Source organism: Styela clava, chromosome 10 (genome assembly GCF_964204865.1).
Source record: "Styela clava chromosome 10, kaStyClav1.hap1.2, whole genome shotgun sequence".
Taxonomy (NCBI): Eukaryota; Metazoa; Chordata; class Ascidiacea; order Stolidobranchia; family Styelidae; genus Styela; species Styela clava.
In genome coordinates, this window is record NC_135259.1 from 8,441,244 (window position 1) to 8,449,297 (window position 8,054).

The window sequence follows — 8,054 nt, forward strand, 5'->3', positions numbered from 1 at the left end:
TTAGGCTATGGAGTATGAACCAGGTCCCAGTTTGAAGAGAGGGTTTATATTACAATAATTTTCATAATTCAGACTAGATCTCATTTTCAGGCAAACGCGGTATTGGGCAGTGGTACGGTACCGGTAGACAGACCAACACCAGATGAAAACTGTATGACCTGCACCGGTACAGTACCGGACTTCAGTGCTGCCAGATACTAGTACCCGGCCATCCTATCTAATACAGTCAGCATAGTATATATAGTACCGTACTTGAAACCTACAAAGAAGATATTACGACATACCTGATCCAGTACATTCCCGGCGCAACATTGGCTCTCAGCGAAGCAACAGCCCAAACTCGCGAATGAAAATCGAAACCGCCGCGTCCCCGTAATGTGAGGTAAAAATAGTGTCTGGCAGCAGCCGTTACGCTCCGATGATTCGTATAAACGTTGGTAATGGTTTTGCGCATCTTCAAAATACTTAAAAATGCACTTGCAGAACTGGGTCTGGAGCAGAGATCAACTAACGCCACACGGTGGAACGATATATCAGCGATCAGGACAAGATCTTCTTGTTGACAACAATTTCGAACGATCGAGATGGTAACGATCGTGTACCACAAACTTTTTTATTTTAGGGCATTAGGGTACTTTGCGAAGTCTAAATTGTAAACCATCTTCATCGCATCCGCTAATCTTCCCCCTCTCACAAATACGTATTCTACCACAAGAACGTCGCAAATTAGATTATTCACGCGGAATTGTGTATCCATCGAGAAAAATCCGTTGGTGATAAGACTAGGGTTGCCAACCGTCCCGGATTGGCCATGACAGTCCCGGAATTGACGTCTGGCGTCCAGTGTCCCGGGCTGGACTACTGTTGTCCCGGAATTTACTGGCAACCAAGGCGGGCTGGAATATAAGGCCATGTAAGCGTGTCGGCTTCGTTCAAAACTGGAAACGGATGTAATTCACGCGAATATTTTTTTTTAATAAAAACGATTTCATCTGTATGGGTCATTTAAACAAAAGTGAGTTGAAACCTCGCGGGTAGGGCATGTTGTTTCGTCAACCGTGACTTCCTTATGACATAACAATCAAGTAAGTTAGACAATTGCAAAATGGATAATAACATTACATACAGCAGTCACCTTAGTTTGAGAGGCTTATTCAACTTGTTATATCAATTGAATAAACGAAGGTAGTTTTAATACGATTCTTTAGCTGTAGACTACGTCGGTAAAAAGTAAGTAAATAAAGAAGGTTGAACGTTAATGTGAAGATAGGATTAGATTGATTAGTTTGTATGAATCAAATTGGTATTTAGCCTAACGTTTAGCCTAGGTGTGAAAGTACTTTGGTTTCCCTAAAGACCACATATAGAGTAAGAGCTTTGGCGAAAAAGCTAGGCCTATATGTAGAGGAAATAGCACTAGTGGACCTTTTAACCTTATAATATACATGTAGCAACCCATATTTTACAGCAAATAATGTATTTAACTTTAAAATAAAACAGTGAAACCAAAAATAGTTTAAAAACTAATTTTTTAATTAGTACAGTACAATAAGACAAAGCTTCAAAAAACTTAATCCAGTGTGATTTGTTGAGGAATTTAGTCGTTAAAGTTACGGTGTGTAGTATTTTTATATAGAACAATATTTTGTATTTCTTGTTTTTAGTTGATAATGCACTATTAGTCATTAGTGTGAAGCTATTTTATGGGACGGTTTTTATTATTCAGTCAGTTTTCAGGCTCACACTTCTATTTTAGGACGCCTTGCTGACAGCTCTTTGTCTTAGCGAGAGTTCATTGATTACTATATTTTTGTAAAGACTACAAGTTTTAACCTAAACATTTGACAGGAACTTCACTTGTGGTAAATATTCATTAAATCACTATTGTTACGGGTGTTATAGGAGTTCTTCATTATTTTTTATACTATTTATAATCTCATGTCATTGGAACAAACTCCGCCCAAAAAGAAAGTCTAACTTTCCAAACGATATTGTGTTTTCCGTTCAGAATGGTTAAAAGAAGAAGGCATGTCATGGCTATCTAAAGTTGATGGATTTACTGCAAACTGCACACTCTGCCGACAGTGCTTTTCTGTTAAATATGACGGTAAATAACCCGCCGTGTCTAGTCATGCTAAAACACAAAAAGACTATTATTTTGCAGAAAGAAAACAATACTTGGTCTTCGTTTTTCGTTAAGAAAGACAGTAAAGTAGAACAGCTTGTGATTTTGGCTGAACTGGTTTCAATTTACCAGTGGCGGCGCGTCAATAAGGCCAACCGGGGCAATGCCCCGGTTGTTTTTTCGGTATAATAAAAAATATTCGAAAAATACCTCAATATCGGTTGCACAGACTGTCTACACTAGCCATATTCTCCCGACATGGTTCATTTTTCGCTCGCAAAGCCTTCGCCGAACGTCGACGGGGCGACGCCGATTTTGCCCCGGTTGCTCATTGTATATCGTATTCTCTTTTTTATTTTCCACTCGCCGCGTTTGTCTCGTTTGATTTCTGTTTCTTTTACTAAATCATCGGGGCTAGCCCCGAAATTATGAAGACACAATGCCGACGTTTCTTACAACAACGCGTTGACATATTCACGCATTTCTTCTCGTTCGTTGGTTGCTTGAAGAGTTGATAGTTTCCTCGCCTTCGTTTTTGTCGCTTGTTTCGCTATTTGAATCAGTTAGAGACCTTTAGTCCATTTGCTTTCGATTTTCCACATTCCTTTTGAGCTCCTCACTTCTTTCCGGCTCCGCATTTCTTAGCCTTAGACCTCATAATGAATAAGGTTGATGCACTACTTCGCACTCCGTTTTCGCAGCTGCCGCTGGAACAAAAATTAGAGGTACAACGTCTAGGGCCTTATCAACCAAAAAATTGTTCACTGGAACAATCCCATGACGGAGGAAAGCGCCGGCGTACATTCTGCGCCGAAACTTGGTATAAAAAACACGAATGGTTGTGTTACAGCGAGGACTAAAATGCACTTTTTTGTTTTTATTGCCTACTTTTTGCTATCGCCCGTGACTCACGTTGGTGTAAATTTGGTTTTAGAGATCTTAAACATCTTACCGAGCGTGCCAGGGATCATCAATCTTCTATGGAGCATCTGGACAATGCAGTAAAATACCGAACATTTGGAAATGTTAATATTGCAGCACAGTTGGATGAAGGACACGCGGTTTCTATTCGTCGGCACAACCAAAACGTCGAGAAAAACCGCCATGTTCTCGGTCGATTGATAGATGTTTTGAAGTTCATTGGTTGTCACGAGCTGTCCCTCCGTGGGCACGATGAACGGGCTGGCTCTTCTAATAGAGGGGTATTTTTGGATATGGTGGAATACACCGCATCCCTAGATACAGTATTGAGAGATCATCTTGATGCCGCAACTGTTTCGAAAGGGACATCTAAGGATATCCAAAATGATTTGCTCGACTCAATGTATAAAATTTATTTACAACATTTGGCTCTGGAAATTGAGAATTGCCAGTTCCTTTCGATTCAGTCTGACGAGACAACTGACATCACGTGCGTTTCCCAACTGGCTGTGATTTTTCGGTTTGAAAGATGGTAAACCTACCGAGAGATTTCACAGCTTTGTACCAATCGTTGATCGCACGGCTTGCGGGATATCGGCTGTACTGAAAGAAGTGTTACAGCCTTACAACGCGAAGTCAAAATTGATAGCTCAAACTTATGACGGCGCGGCAGTCATGAGTGGGTCGAAACATGGTGTTCAAGTTTATATAAAAGAAGATTTTCCTCATGCGCATTTTTTACATTGTTATGCACACCAATTTAACCTCGTTATTAAAAATATGTGTCTTGATACCCCTCTCGTCCGTATATTTTTTGCAAATGTTTTTTCATTTTTTCAAGAGTTTTCTTCATTTTTTTTCCGTTTCGCCGAAGCGCTCTGACCTCCTTCGCCAGATATGTAGCCGCGGTCTCCCAGCTTGTGCACCAACACGTTGGAACTTCCAATCACGCGTGGTGCAGGGCGTGTCCGAAATTAGGTCTGAGCTCATTGAGTGTTTCAATGGCATTCAGAGCTCTCCGGTTTGGGACGAACGCTCTGTGAGGGAGGCGGCAGGTCTAAAGCGTCTGCTAGAAGATGGTGAGTTTTCATTTTTTCTCCACAATATTCGATCACATGGATGTATTATACGGCGCATTGCAGTCAAGGCTAATGTATGGAGCGTCTGTGCAGTCGTGTATTTCAGACTTCTGCGATGCTGTATCTCGTATCCGGGAAACAATAAAATACGACGACACATGGAGTGCTTCTTTACGCCGCGGGCAAACAACGCAGCGTTTGATTTTGTCTGCAAAGGAATGCTGTGACATTCTGGTGAATCAAATAGGCGATCGTCTGCGCACTGGAAACCTTGCCGCGTTCTCTTTGATGAACCCCAAAAATTTTTCAAAATTTGCACGTCAATTTCCCATCCATTTGTTGCTGCAAAATTTCTGGACATCATTTTGACGACGCCTATTTCTTCCGCCGACGCAGAGCGAACATTCAGCACGCTGAAGCGTATTAAAAAGTATCTCAGAAACACAATGAAGCAATATAGATTAAATTCCTTGGCTGTTTTATCCATTCACAGAGACGTTATTTCTGAGATGCATGACTTTAATCAGCGCGTTATTGAGCATTGTGCTTTCAAGAAACCGCGGCGTGTTGCATATATGTTCAAGCAGTAGAAGTCTAGCAGCATATATATCTATGAGTGAGCGACGCATGTCCTTATCTTTGCATTACCTTTCCTTTCTTCATAGTAACGTTTTAAACCTTATTTTAGGTTTTGTCTGCTTTCCCGAAGTTTCTGTTAATATGTCATTGTATTTATCTTGGTAAATATTGCCTTTCCTTTTGAAAGAGGTTTCAAAATAAACTATGTCTATATTTATTAATCCTTTGACTTGGACCGGTTTTAAAGACACTTTCTTATCGTTAAAAATTGTCGCTTTTGCCGATTGGTTGTTACCGATGGAATGGTTTTCATACTCATAAAATGATGGGAGAACTTACAGCGCTCATCCTGTCCCCGTAGATGGGGGTGACTTGGTCCCGCAGTAGCTTGCCCCGGTTGTCAAAATGACCACGCGCCGCCACTGATTTTCATGATGTTTTACACGACTTTGCTCTGCTCAAAATAAGCCTATTAGTAAGACTATTAATAGCTCAGACATAGATCGTGGTATAGAATATATATACTTTGTATTTCTATCGAAGGTTGGGTTTGAATCAAGCACTGGTGCGACTGGGTCAGGCATGCAAAGTTCCCCAAAATTCAACCGAGGTAATCCAACATGCTTATAAACTCAGTTGTTGAATAAATAGTATACGAATTGCGATTTTCAGATCAAATTTTATCTGATATTCGGAAAAGTGATTGAATATTTTATGGAATATTGTTCTCGAAAATATTATTTGATTAATTAGTCGTTAATAACAATGTCGGCTGACTTTTTGGCAATTTGGGCCAGAAATTGCGTCCAACATGGAAAACTGTAGGCACCGATAACGAACTGTTCACGGATCGCCATCGTGCACGTGTGGTTGATCACTTATTTAGTTATTTTCTGATTTTATTTAATTATTGTAACTAATATTTGCTCAGTACATACGAATTTTATTTTAAAAAGTTTTATCCTGATTTAATTTGCTTATAAATTGATTTACAATCAATATAATCATAATTTTCCAAAAATGCTCATATTTCAGAACTTGTGAAGCTGCTTGTGGCGGGTCCGTTACAAATTTGGATGGTTATATCACCTCACCGAATTGGCCCAATGAATATCCAACAAACAAAAAATGTGACTGGCAAATCGTAGCTCCACCTCAACATAAGATTTCTATTCAATTTGAAAAGTTTGAATTAGAAGGAAATGAGGTTGGTTTTCTTTTTTTCGCAGATAATCAGCTTCCGAATATTTTTGATTGCAAGCGCAACATTCAAAGGTTGAAAGATCATGAGATCTGTACATTCGGAACTTGTCCTTTCTAGAAAAGCTTTCAGCTGTCGTATTTAGTTGGCAGCGACTCGCAACTTGCGAGCTATCACTGGCACTTTATACATAAGCATATTTTGCGTCGTAGCTTTTTCAAAGAGCTTAAATGATGTAGAATGACTTTTTACGATATTTTCCACTATTTCATAGCAATATTATCTTATTAGCTTGAAATGCTTCATCTCATTGCGTCATTTGCCTGCGCATAATGCACCGCCATGCTAGTATGTAGTTTCAGTAGATCCTGGCATTCCAGTGTCGCCCAGTACATTTAAGCGGATAAGGCACGAATCAATCTTAATTTTTTGCCTATTCGTATTTGGGATCCGCTCAGGAGAAATACTGATACAATGGCTTCAATAAACTTTCAGACATTTTCCGCCCTGTCGCTTATATTTTGAATCATCGGTCTCAAATGCTCAATTTAAGGATCATTATTGAGGCTGTACTATTTAGAGTCTGCTTATAACTAATAGCTCGCCCAAACATGAACTACACCCAAAGCGAGGCTTATATTCCAACATCTTATTTGACTCATGCGTTGGAAGAAGCTAGTTTCCCCGCTGCAATATCATCTGTTATTATTCCTCAATTTAGGAACTAAATCCGAATTTCACGAGATTACAAAATGACTAATTCGTAATTTTAGGATATAATAGTGGTGTTTTGAATTTTTTGGTATTATGTGACTTTATTTTGTTATTTTGGGTGTTATGTCTAAAATAAGACGAACATTTTTGGATAGAAATAATTTATTTTAAACTCACTGATGTAGAACCTTAATTAAAACACTGATTCATCAACGAAATACGCTTTATCGCATATTAGACTTGCTTAGGATCATCCTAATTGAACTAAATTACAGAAAAAATATGTCAGAACACTGAAATTATTAGAATCTATATTTGACATAGTTGTGTATCATTATCCCGCTAAAGAAGATTTTTTCAAATGCAAGTTTGGACCATCTCTACTTCTAACTTATCCTGAATACACACCTAATAAGTTCTTCAAATTGAGCAGCGCATATACAAATAAATTTATATCATTTCACATTGCGTTTTATCAATTTTTCCTCAGATTTTTCAATTCTTAATTTTTATGTCAAAAATCCAGGTTTGTAAATACGAATATGTGGAAATCCGTAGTGGTTTGAGTGACGACGCTAAATTTCACGGAAGGTTGAACTTGATCTTGTGGACTTGAACTTCCTCCTGTCATCAGATTAAAACAATAAATGAAATGAGCCTCGCTTTTAAATCAGACGATACTGTTTCCAAAAGGGGTAAGTCGTCGTATTTGAAGGCGTTGTGTTTAATGGACTTTGTATTGCTTCACCGAATTATAGTAACAAAACAGCTGTTTTGACAATTATATTCTTTACGTAACATGATTTATTGTGAGGCACGTGTAGCCTCAATTATATCATAATCTAATCTTACTCGTTTATTGAGCCTTTAATTTAATTCTAATTGGACAAATGAGAACAACAAAAAAGAAAATATTCAAAATGAAATATTTTGAGATATAATGCAATGAGGAAATAAATGAATAAATCTATATTCTATTCGAGAGATGTATCACTGCTTGATTTTTATTATAAAAAATATCATTTGTTGGATTTTCAACTTTTTAAAATTATGTGCGGCACGCCAATGACTTACAACCTTTAATGTCGGCCCGCGACAAAAGTTTGCCGACCCCTGCCCTAGAGTGTATTTTTATTCATCTGTTCCATGCTTGGTCATGTAGTGTTTTGAAAATATGACTTTCACCCGACCAGTGGTGTTTGGTAGGGAAGTGGTAAAATCCTAAACAAGAATAAAACGTAAAATTCATCGTGCATTTCATTGTAATGGCGCACATTGGCTTGTTTACGTCGCGCTACGCGTGTTATCGTTGAAAAAAGTAATATATGTTGCATCAGGAAGCAATGCAGAAGTGCAACAATAGTTACGGTGCACGTCATCAAAACGGTCTACTGAGGTGGTGTTGAATTTGTAAATTTTGTAATGCAGATGTGCA

At 38.5% G+C, this 8,054-nt stretch overlaps 1 long non-coding RNA gene across 2 annotated transcripts; it reads left to right on the forward strand.

The window, feature by feature from the left end:
* The first annotated feature begins 1,020 nt into the window (after positions 1 to 1,020).
* LOC120338215 (uncharacterized) lies at positions 1,021 to 7,211 on the forward strand. Of its 2 annotated transcripts, none has more exons than XR_013478295.1 (4): positions 1,021 to 1,230; positions 1,757 to 2,107; positions 5,740 to 5,911; positions 7,146 to 7,211. It is a non-coding gene; the product is annotated as an uncharacterized LOC120338215 (long non-coding RNA). The 2 variants fall into 2 exon arrangements; XR_013478296.1 differs by lacking the exon at positions 1,021 to 1,230 and having other exon boundaries at positions 1,636 to 1,862; positions 2,009 to 2,107.
* The last annotated feature ends 843 nt before the right edge of the window (positions 7,212 to 8,054 follow it).